The following is a 27,328-nucleotide window of genomic DNA, read 5'->3' on the forward strand; positions in this document are numbered from 1 at the left end:
CTTAGAATCAGGGAGATCCGTTGAAGCGTTCCAGAGTAATTACTTCATAAATTGACAGTGGTCAGAATCGAAAAAATTGGCCCGGTCACGAAGGCAAAAACAGGCTCTGGCGCGAAGTGGTTAAACAATTCCCGACTGCCCATTTGATGATGTCATGTGTTTGGAAGCTTCTAATAGTTTTTTGGGCAACATCTGAGTTAATTAGAGACACACATGTGGATGTATTTTAATGCACACCTGAAACACACTGCTTCTTTGTGTAGCATCATGGGAAAGTGTAAATAAATCAGCCAAGATATCAGGAAGAGAATTGTGGACTTGCACAAGTCTGGCTCATCCTTGGGTACAATTTCAAGATATCTGAAGGTGCCTCGTTCATCTGTACAAACAATTATATGCAAGTACAAACATGATTGGAATGTCCAGCCATCATACCACTCAGGAAGGAGACGGGTTCTGTGTTCCAGAGATGAACGTGCTTTGGTCCGACATGTGCATATCAACCCCAGGACAAAAGCAAAAGACCTTGTGAAGAGGATGGCAGAAGCTAGTAAGATTGTCAGACTGACAATTCACAGTGAAACGAGTACTGTGTCAACATGGGCTGAAAGACCACTCTGCCAGGAAGAAGCCATTACTCCAAAAGAAACATAAAAAATCCAGATTTATGTTTGCAAATGCACACAGGAACAAAGACCTTAATTTTTGGAGACATGTCCTGTGGTCTGATGAAACTAGAATTGAACTTTTTGTTCATAATGACCATCGTTAAGTTTGGAGGAAAAAGGGAGAAGCTTAGAAGCCTAAGAACACCATCCCAACTGTGAAACACGGGGGTGGCAGCATCATGTTGTGGGGTTGCTTTGCTGCAAGAGGGACTTGGTGCACATCACAAAATCCGTAGGTGGCTTCATGAGAAAAGAAGATTATGTGGCAATGCTGAAGCACCATCTCAAGACATCAGCCAGGAAGTTAAAGCTTGAGCAGAAATAGGTCCTCCAAATGGACAATGACCCGAAGCATACTGCCAAAATGGTAACAAAGTGGCTTAACCCCTTCGTGACCAAACCAATTTTTTTTAAATCTGACCAGTGTCACTTTATGTAGTAATAACTCTGGAATAACATATCCCATTGCTTTTGAGACTGTTTTTTGTGACACATGATACTTTATAATAATGGTAAATTTAGGCTGATATGGTTTGCGTTTATTTATAAAAATATCAGTAACTTGACAAAAATGTCTTAAAAATTGCACTTTTCAAACTATGATTGATTATGCCTTTAATCCCAATAGTCATACCACACAAAAACAGTAATAAATAACATTTCCCTCATGTCTGCTTTACATCAGCACCATTTGTAAAATTTTGTTTTATTTTATTAGCATTTTAGAAGATTTAAAAATGTAGCAGTTATTTTTCATTTTTTTCAAGGAAATTTACAAAACTTATTTTTATAGGGACCTGTTCAGTTTTGAAGTGACTTTGAGGCTGCGTGCCCACTGTGCGTTTTTCAAGCGTTTTTGCTGTGGAATTTTCGAAGCGAAAACGCTTAAACGCTTGGTAATGCGTGCCCCATGGTCCTCAATGATAACCCGCATGTGCTGTGTGTTGGTATATGCAACAGTTGTGGACTTCTTTGTTTGTGTGAAGGAGGACTTTATGCTGATCTGACAGTAGATGGCGATGTTGTGTAAAGTTTCCTTGTTTACTGTATTGTAAAAGAAAAAAAGTCTCTCTTGTATTTTCTATTTTGTTCTTACTTCCTGGTGCAGTACTGTGTAACTGAGTTTTTTCCTTTTACCTCATGTTCTGAGAAGTAAAAGCTTGTTATCCCATGTAATCTGCTCTGTGAAGTTTTATACTGCAACTGTGGGTATCCAGAAGCTTTGCAACACTGTGCACATGCTGCGGAAATTTACGCTGCGGATTATCATTGCGGAAAAATCTAAAGCATATCCATTAATTTTGCGGAAACGCAGCGTAATTGCCGCCATTGACTTCCATTGAATTGCATAATATCTTAATGACTACATGTACACATGTGGATATTAAGTGATTCAATGTGCGGATGGTACCCAGGTCTGGAGAAGAGGAGACTCTCCTCCAGACCCGGGTACCATAGTACCTGTAGTTAAAAAAGAATAAAATAAAAAATAACACTATACTTACCTTCTCATGGCCCCCGGTCTCCTGTATGGTGCATCCGGTGTCTTCGGCGGCTCGTGGTGGTGTAAAAGGACCTTCCATGACGTCATTTAGTCATGTGACAGGTCACGTGACCGTTGATGTCGGCAGTTGCTTGACCTGTCACATGACTAAATGACGTCATGGAAAGTCCTTTTACACCATCGCGAGCCAAGACACCGGACGCACCGGAGAAGGAGACCGGGGGCTATCGGAAGGCGAGTAGAATGTTTTTTTTGTTTACCATTTTTATTCTTTTTTTAACTATTAACTTGGTCACACTATATAAATCCATGCCGGTTGCATGGATTTATATAGTGTGACCAAGTTGTCAAGCACTTTTCCAAGTGATGCTAAAATCGCTTGGAAAAGCGCTTGATAACCCGCATGCAAAAACGCTTGACAAACGCTTCTACCTGGCGGGAAAAACGCATGTAAAATCCGCATGCATTTTTCCTGCCAGGGAGATACAGAAAAAATCTGGAGCATTTTTGCTTCGTGGGCACTTAGCCTGCGAGTCTTATATGTTGGAAACCACCCAAAAGTGTTACCATTTTAACCCCTTTAAAGCCCATGACGTACTAATACGCGTCTGTGCCCTGGGCTTTAAGAGCCTGACCCGTATTAGTACGTCATCGCGATCGCGCGCGCACACAGGCTGTGCGGGCGCGATCGCCGCCGGGTGTCAGCTGATTGTCACAGCTGACACCCGGTACTAAGTGCAGGGAGCGATCCCGCACCGCTCCCAGCACATTAACCCCCGCAATGCTGCGATCGAAGTCGATCGCAGCATTGCGGAGGCAAGGGGAGGTGATCGGTATACTCACCTCCTTTTCCGGCCTCCAGCGCTGTCTGCCGCGGCTTCCCGGTTGTTGCCATGATGACCCGATGTCGTCATGACAACATCCGGGTCACCAGACAGCAGTAAGATTGTTTGGACATGTGCAGTGCATCTCCAAACTATCTTCTCCCTGTCCAGCGCTGACAGCCTGCATGGCACAGGGATGGTGCTCCATCCCTATGCTGTGCAGGCGATCAGAATAAAAAAAGTGAAAGTCCCACAGTGGGACAAAGTAAAAAAAGTGTAAAAACTCCCAGAAAGTGAAAAAAATAATTGAAAAAAAACTGTAAAAATCTAAAAAAAAAATAAAAAAAAATAATCCACTAAAAATATAATGTACCCATCAATAAATATTATTATGAAAAAAAAACAAAAAAAACAATCAAAGTACACATATTTGGTATCGCCGCGTCCGTAACGACCTGGCCTATAAAACTGTTCCACTAGTTAACTCCTTCAGTGAACACGGTAAAAATAAAAAACAAAGCAAAAAACAATGCTTTATCATCATACCGCCAAACAAAAAATTTAATAACACGCGATCAAAAAGACGAATATAAATAAAAATGGTACCGCTGAAAACGTCATTTCGTCCCGCAAAAAACAAGCGGCCATACAGCTCCATCATCCGAAAAATCAAAAAGTTACAGCTCTCAGAATAAAGCAATGCAAAAAAATATTTTTTTCTATAAAATAGCTTTTATTGTGTAAAAGTGCCAAAACATAAAAAACTATATAAATGTGGTACTGCTGTAAACGTACTGACCCAAAGAATAAAGCTACCTTATCAATTCTACCACACCTGGAGCAGAATAAAAAAAAAAAAAAACAATTCCTGAATTGTTGGTTTTCGTTTATTCTGCCTCCCAAAAGCTGGAATAGAAAGCGATCAAAAAATGTCACATGCCTGAAAATGGCACCAATAAAAGCATCAACTCATCCCGCAAAAAACAAGCCGTCACATGACTGTCGGCCAAAATATGGCAATGCAAAAACTAGATTTTACAAAATATGTGTCTTTTAGTGTGTGACAGCTGTCAATCATAAAAACTTAATATGAATCTGGTATCGCTGTAATCGCACCGACCCGAAGAATAAAGTAATCTCATCACTTATACCGCACGAGGAACGGCGTAAAAAATAAACGCTAGGGTTGGGGTTGTGCTAATGTTAGGGTTGGGGTTGTTTTTTTTTTCAAAAGTAAAGAAAAAAAAAAAAAAAAAAAGATGACGATATGGCAACTAGTGTTGAGCGCAAGTGCTCGCTACTTGAGTTTGCATCGGGTGCTCGAGTCTCCGCCCCATATGCTTCGCGGCCAAAAAAACCTCGCGGGGATTGCCTGCCATGCACGAGCGATCCCCGCATGTTTTTTTTGGGGGGTCTAATAACCGTGAAACATGCAGGCGGGGACTCGAGTATTTCACTTGAGCACCTGTGATACATGGTGCATACCTGAGTACCCGATGCAAACTCAAGTAGCGAGCACTTGCGCTCAAGAGTAATGACAACTTATTCAATATGATGACCTAATGTTATCAAATTCTGTGTCGTACCTCTGGGTTCAAAATGTTCACTATACACCTTAATAAAATCCTTGAGGGGTATAGTTTCCAAAATGGGGTCACTTGTGGGGGAGCTCCAATGTTTAGGCACATCAGGGGCTCTCCAAATGCAACATGACGTCCGCTAATTATTCAAGCAAATTTTACAATCAAAAAGTCAAATGGCGCTCCTTCCCTTCCGAGCCCTGCCGTGCACCCAAACAGTGTTTTTTCCCCACATATGGGGTATCGGCGTGCCCACGGCAAATTGCACAACAAATTTTGGGGTCCATTTTTTCCTGTTACCCCTGCGAAAATTAAAAAAAAATTGGGTCTAAAATAACATTTTTGTGAAAAAAGTTAAATGTTCATTTTTTTCTTCCACATTCCAAAAATTCCTGTGAAGCACCTGAAGGGTTAATAAAGTTCTTGAATGTGGTTTTGAGTACCTTGAGGGGTGCAGTTTTTAGAATGGTGTCACTTTTGGGTATTTTCTGTCATAAAGACCCCTCAAAGTGACTTCAAATATGATGTGGTCCCTAAAAAAATGGTTTTGTAAATTTTGTTGGAAAAATGAGAAATCGCTGGTCAACTTTTAACCCTTATAGCTCCCTAACAAAAAATAATTTTGGTTCCAAAATTGTGCTGATGTAAAGTAGACATGTGGGAAATGTTATTTATTAACTCTTTTGTGTGACATATCTCTCTGATTTAAGGGCATAAAAATTAAAATTTTGAAAATTGCTAAATTTTCAAAATTTTCGCCAAATTTCCTTTTTTTTCACAAATAAACGCAAGTGATATCAAAGAAATTTTACCAAAATCATGAAGTACAATATGTCCCGAAAAAACAATCTCAGAATCAGGGGGATCAGTTGAAGCGTTCCAGAGTAATTACCTCATAAAGTGACAGTGGTCAGAATTGAAAAAATTGGCCTGGTCATTAACGTGCAAACCACCTTGGGTTGTATAGGGGTTAAACACTGCACCCCTCAACGTATTTAAAATTGCTTTCATATAGTTCATTAACCCTTCTGGTTCTTTTCAGGAAGTAATGGAAAGTGGAATGACAAGAATGAATAAGTTTATTTTTACAATCTAGATTTTGATAACTTCTGAACAGGCAATTATAGCCGGCATACTTTAAAGGTAGTTATTTGGCCATGAACTGCCAAGGCAAACATCAGGACCACACAATCAAGATATCAAGGTGCCGATAAAGTTAAAAGGAAGCCCCCACACTGTTAACTATTTAGATTCTATAATCACTATTGACAACAGAATCAAAGGGGTTAAACGTCCATGGTCTGTGCCAACACTGATCATGGCTGATGCAGCAAGTTGTCAGCTATAATGTACAGGTGACAGCTACAGGATAGTCACCTGTCGGGGAACGCTAGTCTCTTATATTGCAGATCAGTAAAAAGACGTCGATTGGTCAATTAGGGGTTAAGGATAACAAAGTCAATGTTTTGGAGCGGCCATCACCAAGCCCTGATCTTAGTCCTATTGAAAATGTATGGGCAAAGCTGAAAAGGCCGGTGCGAGCAAGACGACCTACAAACCTGGATCAGTTACACCAGTTGTGTCAGGAGAAATGGGCCCAAATTCCGACCTAAGAGTATGTGCCCACGTAGCGTTTTACAAGCGTATATGCTGCGGGATTTCCTCAGGGTAAACGCTTGTGAAACGCTAGGTAATCTGCCCCCCATGGTCCCCAAGGGGAATCCGCAAGTTCTATGCCCATGCTGTGGATTTTTCCGCAGCGTTTTTGATGCGCGCAATCCACAGCATGTCAATTAATTTTGCGTTTCCACAAGCGGAATTGCCTTTGCAATGCAATAAAAAACGCAAGGTAATTCTGCATGTGGAAAACGCGCGATAAACGCAGGATAAACGCGCGTGGAATTCCGCATGTGGAAAACGCGCGATAAACGCAGGATAAACGCGCGTGGAATTCCGCATGCGTTTTTCCGGGAGAGGACATGCGGAAATGAAGCAGAAATTTTCTGCTTCATTTCCGCAACGTGGGCACATAGCCTTATATTGTGAGAAGCTTGTGGGAGGAAATCCCAAATGTTTGACCCAAGTCATTCACTTTAAGGACAATGGTACCAAATACTAATGAAATGGATGGAAAGTTTTGACTTTGTTTTAAGCATTTTTATTACTTACTGCATTCTCGCTCTCTCATTATTCTGGCATTTGGCAAATATTACAAATGATGGTAATCCTAATTGACCTAAAACAGGAAAGGTTTATTCTGATTTCATGTCAGATATGGAGAGAAACATGCAGATACTGTATGTCTTTTTATATAGTGTATGGAAACTTCTGGTTTCAACTGTATATGAGATATTGAAATTTAATTGGTCATATTGTAATTTATTTTGAATGAAGTAAGTGAATTCCCACATTAATTTGACATTATATAATAATGTCTTTATATTTAAATAAATCTCAAATGATTTCAACAATACAACAGGATGTTATTTTCTTATAATAAAAAAATTTAAATAAAAAATTCTATTGTGGTGTGTTAATTTTGTAATATTGATTTCTTTATCTGTTTCATTTACAGTGGGTACGGAAAGTATTCAGACCCCTTTAAATTTTTCACTCTTTGTTTCATTGCAGCCATTTGGTAAATGTAACGGGTCCGGGAGGCGGAACCTCTGAGCTACTATACAAGGGGGCGGCCCTTGTAAGGGAGCGGGTGGCAGTCTCTGGATGAACGGACAGGGAGATACGGCAAGTGATCAGGGCAGTCTCTGGGTAAGGGGTAGGTACGACCTGTGATGGCAGAGCCTCCGGGTAGGCTAGCAGGCAGATGGTAGATGTGTGCTCCCAGGTGAGCAAGCGAGAGTCTCTGGAATAGCAGGTGGTCACGGCACGTGACGGCGGAACCTCCGGGCTGGCAGGCAGGTAGGTAACGGAGAAGCGCTCCCAGGTGAGCGGGCAAGAGTCTCTGGAATAGCTGGTGGTCACCGCACGTGACAACGGGACCTCCGGGCTGGCAAGCAGGCAGGTAACGGAGATGCGCTCCCAGGTGAGCGGGCAAGAGTCTCTGAGATAGCTGGTGGTCACAGCACGTGACAACGGAGCCTCCGGGCTGGCAAGCAGGCAGATAACGGAGAAGCGCTCCCAGGTGAGCGGGCAAGCTGGTCCATAGACAGACTGACCGGAGTAGTAAGGCAGACCGTCGGACCTCAGGCAAGCAGGCAGGTAGCTGATATGCGCTCCCAGGTGAGCGGGCAGGCTGGTCCTTTAGACAGACTGACAGGAGTAGTAAGGCAGACCGTCGGACCTCAGACTGGCAGACAGGTAACAAGTATTCAGGCAGGAATCAGGCAGGTAACTGGCAGGTAAACTAGCAGGAAACTGGCAGGAAACTGGCAGGTAACTGGCAGGTAACTGGCAACGGGACCTGAGGGCTGAAGCACAGGTGAGACACAGGTGCAAACAACATTGCTCGGGCACCTCCATTTTGGAGGAGGTGCCTTTTATATGATGAAGTCCTCCGGCCATTGGCCGGGGACTCTTTAGGGCGGCGCGCGCGGCCCCTTTAAGAGGAGGGGAGCGCGCGCGCGCCCTAAGCACAGGGGCCGGGAAGGAGCGCGCGCCGAGAGCAGAGCAGGAGGAGGACGCCGGGACGGAGCGCGCGCTGACAGCAGAGCGGGGAGAGGACGCCGGGCAGGAGCGCGCGCTGACAGCAGAGCGGGGAGAGGACGCCGGGCACGGAGCAGAGCGGTGAGGGGAGCAGCGTCCCTGCCTAGCAGAGGGCAGGGACGCCAGCGCTACAGTACCCCCCCCTTTAGGCCCCCCCTTTTTTAGGCCAGACAGAAATTTAGCTAGGATGAGAGGGGCATGGATGTTCTCCCGGGGCTCCCACGTTCTCTCCTCAGGACCAAACCCCCTCCAATCTACCAGAAAAAAGGTCTTTCCTCTTACCCTTTTGCTGGCAAGAATGTTCTCTACCTCAAACTTGTCCTCAGCAGAAACCAGAGCAGGAGGCGTACCTGTAGACTTAGAAAAAGAGTTAAGTACCACAGGTTTGAGGAGAGATACATGGAAGGAGTTAGGGATCCGTAAGTTGGCCGGGAGTTTCAATTTATAGGCTACCGGGTTGATCTGACCGATGACCACCAGTGGGCCGATGAACCGAGACCCTAACTTATAGGAAGGGATCTTGAGTCGGACATATTTGGACGAGAGCCAGACTTTATCCCCAGGACGGAATTGAGGAGGGTCCATCGCTAAATGCTGCCAGGGGGCAGCAGGTACTGGCAGAGGAAGAGGGCGGCCGGCCGACAGGTGTCTCGGAACTTTGTTGCGGGCGCAGGACACACAGGCAGAAACAAAGTCCATAACATCCTTGTGCAGGTTAGGCCACCAGTAGTGTCGGGTAATAAGCTGGAGGGTCTTTTTCCGACCGGCGTGGTCAGCTAGTTTAGACGAATGACCCCAGTGTAGGATTCTCTCCCGATCAGGTACCGATACGAACGTCTTACCAGGAGGGAGACAATTTAGACTCACGGGAGCCACCTGCATTACTCTGGCGGGATCGATGGGGCAGTCACATGGTCTATGAGGTGGTGATGTCTCTGCCTCCTCCTTAACAAAGACATCAGCACTAGACCAATAAGGAATCGGAAGTCCAGGTAGATTAGCTGGGATAGGAGAGGGACGGACGGAATGGACGGGAACCAGGCAGGTTTTATGACAGGCCTGTCCCCAGTGAAGGACTTCTCCGGTTTGCCAGTCAAGCACGGGTGCATGTCTCTGGAGCCAAGGCAGACCTAGCAAGAGGGCGTGAGGGAGACCAGGCAGAACGTGAAAGGAGATACTCTCTGAATGCAGCATTCCCACCTGCAGAGTAATGGATTCGGTGATGAATTGGATGGGGCGAGGTAAGAGGCCCCCATCCACGGCAACAACAGACAAGGGTACAGCCAGAGGTTTGGTGGGGATGCGGAATTTCTCCACCAGGGACTGTGAAATAAGATTTCCGGCTGCTCCAGAGTCAAGTTGGGCTAGTTCGGAATAACGATTCTCCCCGCAGATGATTGAGACTGACAACAGCAGGGATGGAGAGGATTTATTTTTGTCTAGATCGACCCCTCTGAGTGAACCTAGATACAGGCGTTCTCCCGACCTCTCCGGGCAGGCACGGATCAGATGCTCCTTACTGCCATAGTAGAAGCAGCTCCCCTCGGCACGGCGGAAATCCTGACGGGATTTGACCATCTTGGTCTGGTCGACCTGCATAGGCTCAGGAGAGTGTACCTGTGGAGAAACGGAAGGAATGACGGGTTCCTGGAAAGTAGGAGCTAGACGTGGAATCCTTCTCTCACGGGTGACCTCTTTGGCACGCTCCTGGAACCGTAGGTCAATCCGGGTGGCAAGGGTTATTAGATCATCGAGAGTGGTAGGAATGTCCCGACCAGCAAGTTCATCTTTAATACGGCCGGACAGACCCTCCCAGAAGACGGATACCAGGGCTTCGTTATCCCAGGCCAGCTCCGAGGCAAGGGTACGGAACCGTATGGCATATTGGCCCACGGTGAGGCTTCCCTGACGGAGGCGAAGCAGAGAAGATGCGGATGAGGTCCTCCGTCCGGGTTCGTCGAAGGCTTTCCGGAAAGCCATGAGAAAGGCAGGCAAGTCGGACACCAGGGGATCTCCTCTCTCCCATAGAGGATTTAGCCAGGCCAGGGCCTCCCCGGTGAGATGGGACATGATAAAGGCAATTTTGGCTCGGTCGGAGTTAAACTGGTGGGATAATAGTTCAAAATGCAGGGTGCACTGATTTATGAAGCCCCGAGCCAGGACGGAGTCGCCTCCGAAGCGAGGAGGTGCAGAGAGCCGGGGTCCGGAAAAGGATACCATGGTACTGGCGGAGGTTGTTGGTGGATCAGACAGAGTGTTCAGGCGAGTATTAACATTCCGCAGGTGACCCAGGATGGTCTCCTGTTGGGACCTCTGACGGGACAGTTCAAGACAGAGGTCCGAGAGCGAGGGAGCTTGGGTGCCACCGGGTTCCATGGCCCGAGCAAACTGTAACGGGTCCGGGAGGCGGAACCTCTGAGCTACTATACAAGGGGGCGGCCCTTGTAAGGGAGCGGGTGGCAGTCTCTGGATGAACGGACAGGGAGATACGGCAAGTGATCAGGGCAGTCTCTGGGTAAGGGGTAGGTACGACCTGTGATGGCAGAGCCTCCGGGTAGGCTAGCAGGCAGATGGTAGATGTGTGCTCCCAGGTGAGCGGGCAGGCTGGTCCTTTAGACAGACTGACAGGAGTAGTAAGGCAGACCGTCGGACCTCAGACTGGCAGACAGGTAACAAGTATTCAGGCAGGAATCAGGCAGGTAACTGGCAGGTAAACTAGCAGGAAACTGGCAGGAAACTGGCAGGTAACTGGCAACGGGACCTGAGGGCTGAAGCACAGGTGAGACACAGGTGCAAACAACATTGCTCGAGCACCTCCATTTTGGAGGAGGTGCCTTTTATATGATGAAGTCCTCCGGCCATTGGCCGGGGACTCTTTTTAGGGCGGCGCGCGCGGCCCCTTTAAGAGGAGGGGAGCGCGCGCGCGCCCTAAGCACAGGGGCCGGGAAGGAGCGCGCGCCGAGAGCAGAGCAGGAGGAGGACGCCGGGACGGAGCGCGCGCTGACAGCAGAGCGGGGAGAGGACGCCGGGCAGGAGCGCGCGCTGACAGCAGAGCGGGGAGAGGACGCCGGGCACGGAGCAGAGCGGTGAGGGGAGCAGCGTCCCTGCCTAGCAGAGGGCAGGGACGCCAGCGCTACAGTAAATTCTAAAAAGTTCATTTTTTTTCTCATTAAAGTACACTCTGCACCCCATCTTGACTGAAAAAAAACAGAAATGTAGAATTTTTTGCAAATTTATTAAAAAAGAAAAACTGAAATATCACATGGTCATAAGTATTCAGACCCTTTGCTCAGTATTGAGTAGAAGCCCCCTTTTGAGCTAGTACAGCCATGAGTCTTCTTGGGAATGATGCAAAAAGTTTTTCACACCTGGAATTGGGGATCCTCTGCCATTCTTCCTTGCGGATCATCTCCAATTCCATCAGGTTGGATGGTGAACTTTGGTGGACAGCCATTTTCAGGTCTCTCCAGAAATGCTCAATTGTGTTTAGGTCAGGGCTCTGGCTGGGCCAGTCAAGAATGGTCACAGAGTTGTTCTGACGCCACTCCATTGTTATTTTAGCGGTGTGCTTAGAGTCATTGTCTTGTTGGAAGGTGAGCCTTCGGCCAAGTCTGAGGTCCAGAGCACTCTGGATGAGGTTTTCATCCAGGATATCTCTGTACTTGGCCGCATTCATGTTTCCTTCAATTGCAACCAGTCTTCCTGTCCCTGCAGCTGAAAAACACCCCCATAGCATGATGCTGCCACCACCATGTTTCACTGTTGGGATTGTATTGGGCAGGTGATGAGCAGTGCCTTGTTTTCTCCACACACGCCACTTAGAATTATCACCAAAAAGTTCTATCTTCATCTCATCAGACCAGAGAATCTTATTTCTCATAGTCTGGGAGTCTTTCATGTGTTTTTGAGCAAACTCTATGAGGGCTTTCATATGGCTTGCACTGAGGAGAGGCTTCCGTCGGGCCACTCTGCCATAAAGACCTGACTGGTGGAGGGCTGCAGTGATAGTTGACTTTGTGGAACTTTCTCCCATCTCCCTACAGCCTCTCTGGAGCTCAGCCACAGTGATCTTGGGGTTCTTCTTTACCTCTCTCACCAAGGCTCTTCTCCTATGATTGCTGAGTTTGGCTGGATGGCCAGGTCTAAGAAGACTTCTGGTGGTCCCAAACTTCTTCCATTTAAGGATTATGGAGGCCACTGTGCTCTTGGGAACCTTGAGTAATGGAGAAATTTTTTTGTAACCTTGGCCAGATCTGTGCCATGCCACAATTCTGTCTCTGAGCTCCTTGGGGGTTCCTTTCAGCTCATGATTCTCATTTGGTCTGACATGCACTGTGAACTGTGAGGTCTTATATAGACAGGTGTGTGCCTTTCCAAATCAAGTCCTATCAGTTTAATTAAACACAGCTGGACTCCAATGAAGGAGTAGAACCATCTCAAGGAGGATCACAATGAAATGGACAGCATGTGACTTAAATATGAGTGTCTGAGCAAAGGGTCTGAATACTTATGACCATGTGATATTTCAGTTTTTCTTTTTTAATAAATTTGCAAAAATTTCTACATTTCTGTTTTTTTTTCAATCAAGATGGGGTGTAGAGTGTACTTTAATGAGAAAAAAAAGAACTTTTTAGAATTTACCAAATGGCTTCAATGAAACAAAGAGTGAAAAAATTAAAGGGGTCTGAATACTTTCCGTACCCACTGTATGTCTCAGTGTTTGAAAAAGGCCTTTTGCATAAGGCTGAAACGTTACATTGAATTTTGGGATTTCTTTATGAAATAAAGAATTGCATTATCATTATGAATATTTGAGTGCCGAGTATCTATATATACACTGGCATGCCAGGCATGTCAATCTCCACAAGGAGAAAAATGACCCTTTAGATCCCAGTGAGAAGCCTCTCATACAGTCAAATCGGATCTCATGCTTTGTACTGACGAGGAGCAATACCCTGAAACACCGTGGCTGCAAATTGAGATTCTGGTTTGGCTTTTATCCCAAGTCATGTGACAAGGCTCGTTAAAGGGTCGATATTGACTTTTAGAATTGCTACTTCCAATAGACTTGTCACTTATCTCACTTTTAGCAAATCAGAATATACCGTAGATCATATATAATAGAAATAATCATTATCCACTGTCTGTCTTTCCAAAAGTGATAATAGGAAGTGCAGCCATATCGGTTGTGACCTTTGAATTAATTTCTCAGAAACAGACAGTGAACAGTCATTTTGTCAGGATGTTATATCAATGACTAAGTCATTAGTTTCCAAGAAGCTGCTTTAAAATTGACAAACTACTTCTTCCTATTTTTGCAGCGGTGCAATATTGCCATCTTATTAGAGAAGAGCAGTTAAAGAGAATGTGTTATCAAACAATAACCAATTGTTTAAATTACCTTTTTACATGAAATTTATTTTTTTCTTTTTTTTTCACTATAGTAACCATCTAAACTAAAAAAACACACCCACAGATCCTGCAATTATCACCCTGGCCAAAATTAGTTTCATATTTCCTGTTGTATGCAGAAGATTTTTCAGCAGTTTTATTATCATGACTGAAAATGACAATGAAAGATGACACCTCTATATAAAGCAGATAAAGTAGCCACCATTCACAAGAAATGATAGTCACAGCTCACCTCCTCACCCTTCCTTCACAATGAGTCTATTCTTAGGACTAGTGGCCAGTGTGAAAATTGTAAGACTTCAGGATTGGTTTTTTTGATTGTGATGTTAAAAAGTGAAAATCTAAAAAAAATGACATTTAAAGTAAATTTAATGTAATCCCTTCTCACCATGGACAGTTTTAGTTTTTGGGCTTTTTCTTTGTTCCTCTCCTTCTTTCTCCCCTTTCGTGTGACATAGCTGTATGAGGGCTGGTTTTTTTTACCCTACAATATACTGGAAAACTGGAACAAAAATTCCAAGCGAAGTTAAATGGGATTGCGTTTTTCATTGTATTTGGGTTTTGTTTGTAAGGTTTCATTGTGCAGTGAAAATGACCTGTGAACATGATTCTTCACGTCGAGCAAACTTGAAAAACCAGATATCAAACTTGTATAATTTTTATTTTGATGGTGAAAATATTTCAGCGATTCGGTCGATAGAGCTTTATGAGGGCTTGTTAATTGCTGAGGTTTTCATTAATATATACGATGTTTCAATCCCACTTTTTCATATACCAACATGGCAGCCATGGGGGCGGTCAGCAGGCTCATGGTTACCACTGAAATCCATAAGCAGCACTTTCACTTAGTGAAGGGGGGTGGAAGGCAACATCCCATGGGCATCCAAAATGGTGAACCTCTGGGACATCGCACCTTAACTACCACGGTCAGGGATTTACTGCAGCATCTAAGGGGTTAACAGCAGCAACTAGAGCTGCTCTAATAGCGGCTTTTACAGACAAATACCGGCAGTATAACACAGCTGGAATCTGCAGGTATATTGCGGGTGGAGTTGCAGAGTCCACTCCACACACTCGCACCCAACATGCACTATACATGTAGGGCAGATAGGGGTTAAACAACAGAGGACACGTTCCTTTTAAGCACTTAAGAATGTATTTATTTTTTACTTTGCAGATAGTATACTGGCATATGCTCTGTACTTAAAAGGAATGTCTGCATTAGTTAATGTCTTTTTGTTAGAAGGGCCCCAATATGCTGACTAAAGGATGATCTGTTGCTGGCAATCTCAGCGATAAGCCATTTGTTGAAAAATCTGGCAACAAGCATTTAATTCTCCTGCACTGCCACCAAAGGAAACAGGAGGTACTGCACAGTATCCAGTGAAATCAATAAGCTATGTAATGAATGAAGTACTGGGACCTTCAAAGTGGGAATGACTCCATGTATCTGCTCTCTAGTCTGCATAAAATGGGTTCAGGTTTACAACGGAGAATCCCCACTATTAACCTGTATAGTGCCCCAAGTATGTGCAAGTGTTTCTAAACCAGACAACCTCATTAAGTCTCATAACACCTTTGTCAATAAACAGGTATTCTCAAGTTACTAAGTTGCTTTAATTCGTTAAACAGCATGAAAATACGCAAGTTTGCCACTGACTTGCTTTTTCTATCTGCTGTCGTTCTCCTGCAATGAGAGCTTTTATCTTACATAGTGTAAAGCTCATTTCCATGGAGTTCAGCAACTAGTAGACCTTGGTAGAGAGTGTGCAGTAGTCACATTCCAGGAGAAAAGTTAACTCCTAACATACTGTTATCTCTGTCCAGCCCATTCATTTCTATACACCAGTTAGCTGCTCCCTGCCTTCTCCCTTTTGGGTCTTGACGAGATGCTCTTATCCATCCTGTAGAATCACAATTCCTGCACCCAGTATCTAGGCTCTCATTGTCTGTGGCTGTGTGCTTGCTCAAATACCCTGTTGTCTCTGTGTAAAAAATAGTGATAGTGGTAGAGTACATTCCAGAACCAACCACTGATGGCTGAATGTGTTACAGCAGAACTTGTGCAGAGCTTTATAGTTCTAATAATACTACAGCTCTGCTGCTCATCAGAGCTATCACTCAGGAAGAAGAGCCCGTCCTGCCAGAAATCAGGAAGTAAGGAGACTGCACAGCTCTGAGCTGCTCAAGAGATCACTTATGAAAACTCCTTTTAGGCATCAAACATTTCCTTTGTTCAAATAGAAAGAATATAGATCTACATATTTTAGAATGTGTATGAACTACATGTCTGAAATAAAAATAAATGATTCTAAATACAGTACAGACCAAAAGTTTGGACACACCTTCTCATTTAAAGATTTTTCTGTATTTTCATGACTATGAAAATTGTACATTCACACTGAAGGCATCAAAACTATGAATTAACACATGTGGAATTATATACTTAACAAAAAAGTGTGAAACAACTGAAAATATGTCTTATATTCTAGGTTCTTCAAAGTAGCCACCTTTTTCTTTGACAACTGCTTTGCACACTCTTGGCATTCTCTTGATGAGCTTCAAGAGGTAGTCACCAGAAATGGTCTTCCAACAATCTTGAAGGAGTTCCCAGAGATGCTTAGCACTTGTTGGCCCTTTTGCCTTCACTCTGCGGTCCAGCTCACCCCAAACCATCTCGATTGGGTTCAGGTCTGGTGACTGTGGAGGCCAGGTCATCTGGCGTAGCACCCCATCACTCTCCTTCTTGGTCAAATAGCCCTTACACAGCCTGGAGGTGTGTTTGGGGTCATTGTCCTGTTGAAAAATAAATGGTCAAACTGAATGCAAACCGGATGGAATAGCATGCCGCTGCAAGATGCTGTGGTAGCCATGCTGGTTCAGTATGCCTTCAATTTTGAATAAATCCCCAACAATGTCACCAGCAAAGCACCATAACACCTCCTCCTCCATGCTTCACGGTGGGAACCAGGCATGTAGAGTCCATCCGTTCACCTTTTCTGCGTCGCACAAAGACACGGTGGTTGGAACCAAAGATCTCAAATTTGGACTCATCAGACCAAAGCACAGATTTCCACTGATCTAATGTCCATTCCTTGTGTTCTTTAGCCCAAACAAGTCTCTTCTGATTGTTGCCTGTCCTTAGCAGTGGTTTCCTAGCCGCTATTTTACCATGAAGGCCTGCTGCACAAAGTCTCCTCTTAACAGTTGTTGTAGAGATGTGTCTGCTGCTAGAACTCTGTGTCGCATTGACCTGGTCTCTAATCTGAGCTGCTGTTAACCTGCAATTTCTGAGGCTCGTGACTCGGATAAACTTATTCTCAGAAGCAGAGGTGACTCTTGGTCTTCCTTTCCTGGGGCAGTCCTCATGTGAGCCAGTTTCTTTGTAGCGCTTGATGGTTTTTGCAAGTTCACTTGGGGGCACTTTCAAAGTTTGCCCAATTTTTCAGACTGACTGACCTTTATTTCTTAAAATAATAATGGCCACTCGTTTTTCTTTAATTAGCTGCTTTTTTCTTGCCATAATACAAATTCTAACAGTCTATTCAGTAGCAATATCCGCTGTGTATCCACCTGACTTCTGCACAACTGATGGTCCCAACCCCATTTATAAGGCAAGAAATCCCACTTATTAAACCTGACAGGTCACACCTGTGAAGTGAAAACCATTTCCGGTGACTACCTCTTAAAGCTCATCAAGAGAATGCCAAGAGTGTGCAAAGCAGTCATCAAAGCAAAAGGTGGCTACTTTGATGAACCTAGAATATAAGACATATTTTCAGTTGTTTCACACTTTTTTGTTAAGTATATAATTCCACATGTGTTAATTCATAGTTTTGATGCCTTCAGTCCAAAACTTATCCAAAATTAATGGATATGCTTCAGATTTTTCCGCAATGATAATCCGCAGCGTAAATTTCCGCAGCATGTGCACAGTGTTGCACAGCTTCTGGATACCCACAGTTGCAGTATACAGTTAGGTCCATATATATTTGGACAGAGACAACATTTTTCTAATTTTGGTTCTAGACATTACCACAATGAATTTTAAACCAAACATTTCAGATGCAGTTGAAGTTCAGACTTTCAGCTCTCATTTGAGGGCATCCACATTAAAATTGGATGAAGGGTTTAGGAGTTTCAGCTCCTTAACATGTACCACCCTGTTTTTAAAGGGACCAAAAGTAATTGGACAATTGACTCCAAGGCTATTTCATGGGACAGGTGTGGGCAATCCCTTCGTTATGTCATTCTCAATTAAGCAGATAAAAGGCCTGGAGTTGATTTGAGGTGTGGTGCTTGCATTTGGAAGGTTTTGCTGTGAAGTAAACATGCGGTCAAAGGAGCTCTCCACGCAGGTGAAACAAGGCATCCTTAAGCTGCAAAAACAGAAAAAAACCATCCGAGAAATTGCTACAATATTAGGAGTGGCAAAATCTACAGTTTGGTACATCCTGAGAAAGAAAGAAAGCACTGGTGAACTCATCAATGCAAAAAGACCTGGGCACCCACGGAAGACAACAGTGGTGGATGATCGCAAAATAATCTTCATGGTGAAGAGAAACCCCTTCACAACAGCCAACCAAGTGAACAACACTCTCCAGGAGGTAGGCGTATCAATATCCATATCTACCATAAAGAGAAGACTGCATGAAAGTAAATACAGAGGGTTCACTGCACGGTGCAAGCCACTCATAAGTATCAAGAATAAAAAGGCTAGACTTGACTTTGCTAAAAAAAAAAACATCTAAAAAAACCAGCTCAGTTCTGGAAGAACATTCTTTGGACAGATGAAACCAAGATCAACTTCTACTAGAATGATGGAAAGAGAAAAGTATGGCGAAGGCGTGGTACAGCTCATGATCCAAAGCATACCATATCATCTGTAAAACACGGCGGAGGCAGTGTGATGGCTTGGACATGCATGGCTGCCAGTGGCACTGGGTCACTAGTGTTTATTGATGATGTGACACAGGACAGAAGCAGCCGAATGAATTCTGATGTATTCAGATCCGTACTGTGTGCTCAGATCCAGCCAAATGCAGCCAAACTGAGGGGTTGTCGTTTCATACTACAGATGGACAATGACCCAAAACATAAAGCCAAAGCAACCCAGGAGTTTATTAAAGCAAAGAAGTGGAATATTCTTGAATGGCCAAGTCAGTCACCTGATCTCAACACAATTGAACATGCATTTCACTTGTTAACCCCTTACTTACCGGGGACGTATTAGTACGCATATCTGCGTACCGCCGGTTCAGTGAGGGCTCCGGCGCTGAGCCCTCACTGAACCGAGCACATGTCAGCTGATTCTTACAGCTGACATGTGCCCGCAACAGCCGCGGGTGGAATCGCGATCCACCCGCGGCTGTTAACCAGTTAAATGCTGCTGTCAATCTCCGACAGCAGCATTTAACGCGCGCTTCCGGGTAGCGCGTCATAAGCCCCGCCCACCGGCGACCCCGTCACGTGATCGCGGGTCGCCGATGGGCGTGCATGACAACCCAGGGTCTGCAGCAGACGCCTGTGGTTGTCATGATCTTGTCGCTATGAGCGCCACCTAGTGGTCGGCGCTCATAGCACAGGACCATTTCTGCTGCATGCAGGGGATCTGCTGGTCCCCTGTATGTAGCAGAGGCGATCGGACAGTTGCTGCTTCTAGTCTCCTATGGAGACTATAGAAGCATGCAAAAAGTAAAAAAAAAAAGTTTTTAAAAATATAAAAAAAAATAAAAAAATATAAAAGTTTAAATCACCCCCCTTTCGCCCCATTCAAAATAAAATATATAAAAAAAACCCCCACATACACATATTTGGTATCGCCGCGTTCAGAATCGCCCGATCTATCAAAATAAAAAAGAATTATTCCGATCGGTAAACGGCGTAGCGATAAAAAAATTCTAAACGCCAGAATTACGTTTTTTGGTCGCCGCAAAATTGCAATAAAATGCAATAACGGGCGATCAAAACATCGGATCTACCCCAAATGTTATCAATAAAAACGTCAGCCTGGCACGCAAAAAATAAGCCATCAACCAGCCCCAGATCACGAAAAATGGAGACGCTACGGGTCTTAGAAAATGGCGCTATTTTTTTATTTTTTTTTTTACCAAATTTTGGAATTTTTTTTCACCACTTAAATATAAAAGAACCTATACATGTTTGGTGTCTATGAACTCGTAATGACCTGTAGAATAAGAAGGGCAGGTCAGTTTTAGCATTCAGTGAACATGGTAAAAAAAATAAATAAAAAACAACTGGGGTATTGCACTTTTTTTGCAATTTTACCGCACTTGGAATTTTTTTCCTGTTTTGCCGTACAGGATATGATAAAACTAGTAATGGCGTTGAAAAGTACAACTCGTCCCGCAAAAAATAAGCCCTCACATGGCCATATTGACCAAAAAATAAAAACGCTATGGCTCTGGGAACAAGGGGAGCAAAAACGAAAATGCAAAAACGAAAAATGCTCCGGGGCTTAAGGGGTTAAAGATTAAACTTCAGACAGGCCCACAAACAAACAGCAACTGAAAACCACCGCAGTGAAGGCCTGGCAGAGCATCAAAAAGGAGGAAACACAGCGTCTGGTAATGTCCATGAGTTCAAGACTTCAGGCAGTCATTGCCAACAAAGGGTTTTCAACCAAGTACTAGAAATGATCATTTTATTTATAATTATTTAATTTGTCCAATTACTTTTGGTCCCTTTAAAAACAGGGTGGCACATGTTAAGGAGCTGAAACTCCTAAACCCTTCATCCAATTTTAATGTGGATACCCTCAAATGAAAGCTGAAAGTCTGAACTTCAACTGCATCTGAATTGTTTTGTTTAAAATTCATTGTGGTAATGTCTAGAACCAAAATTAGAAAAATGTTGTCTCTGTTCAAATATATATGGACCTAACTGTAAAACTTCACAGAGCAGATTACATGGGATAACAAGCTTTTACTTCTCAGAACAAGAGGTAAAGGAAAAAACGCACAGTCACACAGTACTGCACCAGGAAGTAAGAACAAAATAGAAAATACAAGAGAGACTTTTTTTTCTTTCACAATACAGTAAACAAGGAAACTTTACACAACATCGCCATCTACTGTCAGATCAGCATTAAGTCCTCCTTCACACAAACAAAGAAGTCAACAACTGTTGCATATACCAACACACAGCACATGCGGGTTATCATTGAGGACCATGGGGCACGCATTACCAAACGTTTAAGCGTTTTCGCTTTGAAAATTCCGCAGCAAAAACGCTTGAAAAACGCACAGTGGGCACGCAGCCTCAAAGTCGCTTCAAAACTGAACAGGTCCCTATAAAAATAAGTTTTGTAAATTTCCTTGAAAAAAATGAAAAATAACTGCTACATTTTTAAATCTTCTAAAATGCTAACAAAATAAAACCACATTTTACAAATGGTGCTGATGTAAAGCAGACATGAGGGAAATGTTATTTATTTCTGTTTTTGTGTGGTATGACTATTGGGATTAAAGGCATAATCAATCAAAGTTTGAAAAGTGCAATTTTTAAAACATTTTTGTTAAGTTTCTGATATTTTTATAAATAAACGGAAACCATATCAGCCTAAATTTACCATTATTATAAAGTATCATGTATCACAAAAAACAGTCTCAAAAGCTATGGGATATGTTGAAGCATTCCAGAGTTATTACTACATAAAGTGACACTGGTCAGATTTAAAAAAATTGGTTTGGTCACAAAGGGGTTAAGCCACTTTGTTACCATTTTCGCAGTATGCTTCGGGTCATTGCTCATTTGGAGGACCCATTTCTGCTCAAGCTTTAACTTCCTGGCTGATGTCTTGAGATGGTGCTTCAGTATTGCCACATAATCTTCTTTTCTCATGAAGCCATCTACGTATTTTGTGATGTGCACCAAGTCCCTCTTGCAGCAAAGCAACCCCACAACATGATGCTGCCACCCCCGTGTTTCACAGTTGGGATGGTGTTCTTAGGCTTCTAAGCTTCTCCCTTTTTCCTCCAAACTTAACGATGGTCATTATGAACAAAAAGTTCAATTCTAGTTTCATCAGACCACAGGACATGTCTCCAAAAATTATGGTCTTTGTTCCTGTGTGCATTTGCAAACATTAATCTGGCTTTTTTATGTTTCTTTTGGAGTAATGGCTTCTTCCTGGCAGAGTGGTCTTTCAGCCCATGTTGATACAGTACTCGTTTCACTGTGAATTGTCACTCTGACAATCTTACTAGCTTCTGCCATCCTCTTCACAAGGTCTTTTGCTTTTGTCCTGGGGTTGATATGCACATGTCGGACCAAAGCACGTTCATCTCTGGGACACAGAAGCCGTCTCCTTCCTGAGTGGTATGATGGCTGGACATTCCAATCATGTTTGTACTTGCATATAATTGTTTGTACAGATGAACGAGGCACCTTCAGATATCTTGAAATTGTACCCAAGGATGAGCCAGACTTGTGCAAGTCTACAATTCTCTTCCTGATATCTTGGCTGATTTATTTACACTTTCCCATGATGCTACACAAAGAAGCAGTGTGTTTCAGGTGTGCATTAAAATACATCCACAGGTGTGTCTCTAATTAACTCAGATGTTGCCCAAAAAACTATTAGAAGCTTCCAAACACATGGCATCATCATATGGGCAGTCGAGAATTGTTTAAATACATAGTAATCTTAGTGTATGTAAACTTTTGACTTTGCAGTAAGTAATAAAAATGCCTTAAAACAATCTCTCTCTCATTATTCTGGCATTTGGCAAATATTAAAAATTATGGTAATCCTAATTGACCTAAAAAGGGAAGGTTTATTCTTATTTCATGTCACATATTGAGAAAAACATGCATGTGTCTTTTTATATAGTGTATGTAAACTTCTGGTTTCAACTGTATATATGTATATATGTGCACATCTCATTGCTATAGCAAATCAGTGGGAGTCATCAACAGTGATAAAGTAATAGAAAAAAAAGGAAGAAAATTGAATCCTTAGAGGAAAAGTAAGATGATTTGTCTAAAAAATGCCAGTGTAAGGAGGCTCGTAAGCTCCCCGGGGAGCCATTGCATGGTTTATAAGCCTCCTTACTCTGGCATTTCACTCTCCTCACTAGGACCTAAGGGGTAAAGTTTTTCCTTCTGAAGTCTCTCACACAGCTAAATCAGATCTCATGCTTTGCACTGCTGAGGGGCAACACCCTGAAACACCATGGCTGTAAATTGAGATTCTAGTTTGCCATTTATCCTAAATCATGTGGCAAGGCTTGTTAAAAGGTTGATATTGACTTTTAGGATTGCTACTTCTAATAGGTTGCACTGGAAGAGGCAGTTTGCAAGTTTTGGGTAGAATTTCTCTTCAATAAAAATACTTTTTGATTACACCAGTGTTTTTTTTCCCTTTCTTACAGACTGGACCAGTCATTGGGGAAGCCCTCGCTGTTTCTTTCTGGATAGATTCCACTTCCTACCACTATGAAATGGAATAAATGCTATGTTTTAGAGAAATTAACAATAGTAATGGTAATAATCTGACACCATATGATGGCAAATCCAAGCAACATGCCGTCATTTGTAACAATGGGAAAGCCTTTTTTTAAGAGGTTGTCCAGAATAAGGATGCCATATTTCATCGCTTTGTGGAAAAATAGGTAAATCGTTTCTCATGTTATATTCTCTGAACTGTAAATCGTAAACAGTTTCACAAATTTGGTTGAATGCCAGTGGACCCAAAAAAATGCTAATTTCTAATAGTAAATTTAAAAATGACTTTTTTTTACTTTTATTTATTTCCAGATAAAGTGAAAGATCGAGGCACTAATACAATTGGGTCAAGATTGAACCGTGTCGAGGACAAGGTAAGAAAATAAGATAAAACCATATATATTTATATTATGCACAGCTACTACTTACACATACACACATGGAGTACAGGATATACAGACAATTACCACATACTACATACAGAATATTCCTCACTCTCTGAAAAAGTGTAAAATACATAATGGCGCATCCAGACACCAATTCTACAGCGCTGCTCATACACTGCAAAGAGTCTAAATACCTGTGGTCATCTGTGACTTCAACACACAAGTTAAGGTGGCCACACAATAACTAAAGTTGATTGCTGGTTCGGCCGTCCACTACCTCTCCCAACTCTCATACACGAGAAGGTTTGGCTTGGTTAAATGTTAATGTGTTTTCAAAGTGGAGAACTGTAAAAATCACTGCCAAACGGCTCTGGCAGCAGCTTATCACCTGAATAACAAAAGGGTCAGGCATTAAGGGTCAGGCAGTTTGAATTTTACCTCCTCTGACCTCATCTGTCAGGGAAGAGTCTGGATGTCCCCTTAGACTATTAGCTTAGTCTATTGTGTATGGAGGCTTAAAGGGGTTTTCCATTACTCAGACAACTCCATCTCAATCCATATGTGTGTCCCCCAGTAAAATAATAACACCTATACTCACCTCCAGTGCCAGCACTATTCCAGCGGTGTCTGCACTGGCTCTCCTGGGGATTGCGTGTGTCATGGGTGTGTCAGAAGTGACAGACAGTCATCCTGCAGTTGGTTGCAGGAGATCTCTTCATTTGGCCTTACAGACAACTTCTTAGAATATGTATCTCTAGGACCCAGCGGCTAGCTTCCTTCTGGCTAATTAACACCCTGGCCTGGATGTATAAATACCTGTTGTGAGCCAGAGGGAGGTGCCGGCGATATTCATTACCCCTTGTGAAGGCTTGAGCAAGAGCAGTACTTCTTCCTCTCCGGTGCTAGAGAACGTGTGCGCATTTGTCTGGAGTGGACTAAAGCTAAGCGATTTTCCCTTGTTTGTCCCCCCTTGTTGTCTTTAGTGTTCAGTGGGGATCAACTAGTGCTCATCCTTTCTGTTCCTTAGCCTGAGCCTAATGGCAGGGAAAGACAGGCCGAGGTACGCATGCGGCGATTGGTGAAGAACCAATAAAGGGACATTAGTGGAGACAGGGTGACACTAGATCAGCCTAGGAGTTCTCCACTCCCCACTTTCCCTAGTCTGGGTTCCCTTTCCCTTTTCCCTTTGTGTTGCACTTAGTCTTTCCCACACCTTGCGTGACAACATGACATATCTCATGATTCCTAGGGGCAATCAGCGCTGACTTTACTCTCCCCACCTTTGGCCAACTTGCATACATCCAGAGGAAGTGAGAGCTGTTGCTGCTCTTACTTCCTCCGGATGTACAGGTATGTGCTATAACTGGAGGCAGGGAGAGTGAAGCCAGCGCTGATTGGCAGCAGGGATCACTTGACATAACAATGTCACGTGATCCCAAGGAGAGCCAATGCCGACACGGCTGGAACACTGGAGGGGAGTATAGGTGTTATTATTTTACAGAGGGCAAAAATATATATATGGAGAAGGAGATGTCCGAGTAGTAGAAAACCCCTTTAAGTGTTGGCTACTACTTTCATGGATGTGGACAGAAAGCTCTTTCTGAGTTCATTAAGTAGTTCAATCTGACAAAGGTTTCCAATAGAGTTGGTGCGAATCAATTCGCAGGACCCAGTCCATCAGCCACATCCATAATCTGTGACCGCTGCATCGGAGCCCTGAGAACCACCTCCTACATCCCGGCATCCACAGCTGTTCTACTGATTAGCCGGCCTGATGCAATGTCACATATGCATCATGCTGTAACCATAAAGATGCAGCTAATCAGAAGAGAAGCAGGGAATCTTGGAAGGTAGAAGGCAGGTCTTGAGGCTCCTGTCCAGCATCCAAAGATTACTGACGTGGCCGATGGACCGAGTGCTGCGAAACGAATCGCACCAACTCTAGTTTTCAAATAAAACAACAATGTCTAAATGGCTAACCAATATTGCATTAAGGGATCGATCTACTTTATTTCTCCCCAAAACTGTGCCTCTCTTGTCCATGGGGTGTGTCTGGTATTGCAACTCAGTGCCCCATTGATTTGGTTAGGGATAAGCTACAATATCAGGCAGCGCTCACGGGTAGCGTGAAATGTGTATGGAGTGTGGTCTGTATCTATGCTATTCTCTTTGTTTGAATTTTTTTTTATACATTTGTAGGTAACTCAAATGGATCATAAACTCAATCTCATAACCGATATGATTCACCACCTGATAGCAAACCAACAAAGCGGTCAGTCTACAAACAGAACACCGCACCGGAGCAACTCTCTGAACGACGGGAGCAACCTCTCCAGTACTCTGCTACCTACCAACAGTTACAGTGCCAAGACGAGACCAAGATAATGCATCTTGATGAACAAACACAAACTCGTTCTTCTACTGTCCTCAATGCAGATATTCATTATTTTAATGAATGCATTTATAAGCAGAAAGTAAAATGAATGATGAAATTAGACTGAGTATCGAGTAAGTGTGTAACACTGTAAAGGACGTCTTGTCTATTCTCTGTAGATCCTATCAGGGTTCATTGAAGGTTTCTTAGAGGAAGGGACATGGAACATATGTGTATTGCTCCATGTAGAAACATGCAAGAAAGCATCTGATACATTGATGAATCCTTTCTCAGGAAGATTGTAGCTCATCGGCCTGTGGGATCGTAAATCGCTACGGGTCGTGCTGTAAAACTGGCAATACAACTGAACAATTACCCTGATTTTTTTTATTGTATTAAAATACACTTTTTACATTGATTTTCAATTTTTGGGGGGCCTAAAATGAAAATTCATTTGAGAAAAATAGAAATAAATATTGTACTGTAGAAAATTACACTTCTTTTTTTTTACAATGTATTTTTGGTAAAAATGGTATTAAAGAGTTAATTTTTCTTTATGATTTCTGATCACAATTTTTTTTTTATGGAATATTTTTTGACATCTGATCAAATGTATTGTATTTTCTCACAAATGTTGATATTTGCACATTGATTGGTTTAAAGCAGTGATGGCGAATCTTTTAGAGACCGAGTGCCCAAACTGCAATCCAAAACCCACTTATTTATCGCCAAGTGCCAACACGGCAATTTATCATAAATATTGAGGTTTTACTGATACAAACAACTGATACAAAGAGCAGGCGAGGGCAGCATAGAGCAGCCACAGACAGGAGCAGGGGTAAGAGACTGCAGAAATAAAGAATGTGCTCACCCCCATCCTGGTATATGTGCTGGCCCTCCCCTCAGTCCTGGTATATGTGCTGGCCCTCCCCTCAGTCCTGGTGTATGTACTGGCCCTCCCCTCAGTCCTGGTGTATGTGCTGGCCCTCCCCTCAGTCCTGGTGTATGTGCTCCCTCTCCCCCCCAGCCACTGTGCATCGCATATTAAAAAAAACAAAACAAACACATAATAAACCCTCCTCCTCACCTTCCTTCTTCTCCCGCGCAGCGTCCTCTCCTGTAGTCGGCACATCTAGCAGAAGTGTATTGCAGCGCACGTACTAGCCAGGCCCGTGCGCGCTGCAGTACACGCTGCCGGCCAATCAGAGGCAAGCGGCCGCTGGCCTCTGATTGGCCGGCCGACGTCATGCTGGCCTCTGATTGGCCGGCAGCCGCCTCTGATTGTCCGGAAGCCGCTAGCCTGTGATTGGCCGGCCAACGTCATGCTGGTCTCTGATTGGCCAGAAGCCGCAGGCCTCTGATTGTCCGGCCGACGTCATGCTGGCCTCTGATTGGCCGGCAGACGCTGGCCTCTGATTGACCGGCCGACGTCATGCTGGCCTCTGATTG

Source organism: Phyllobates terribilis, unplaced genomic scaffold (assembly GCF_046119375.1).
Source record: "Phyllobates terribilis strain yellow unplaced genomic scaffold, ASM4611937v1 Scaffold_134__1_contigs__length_4944459, whole genome shotgun sequence".
NCBI lineage: Eukaryota > Metazoa > Chordata > Amphibia > Anura > Dendrobatidae > Phyllobates > Phyllobates terribilis.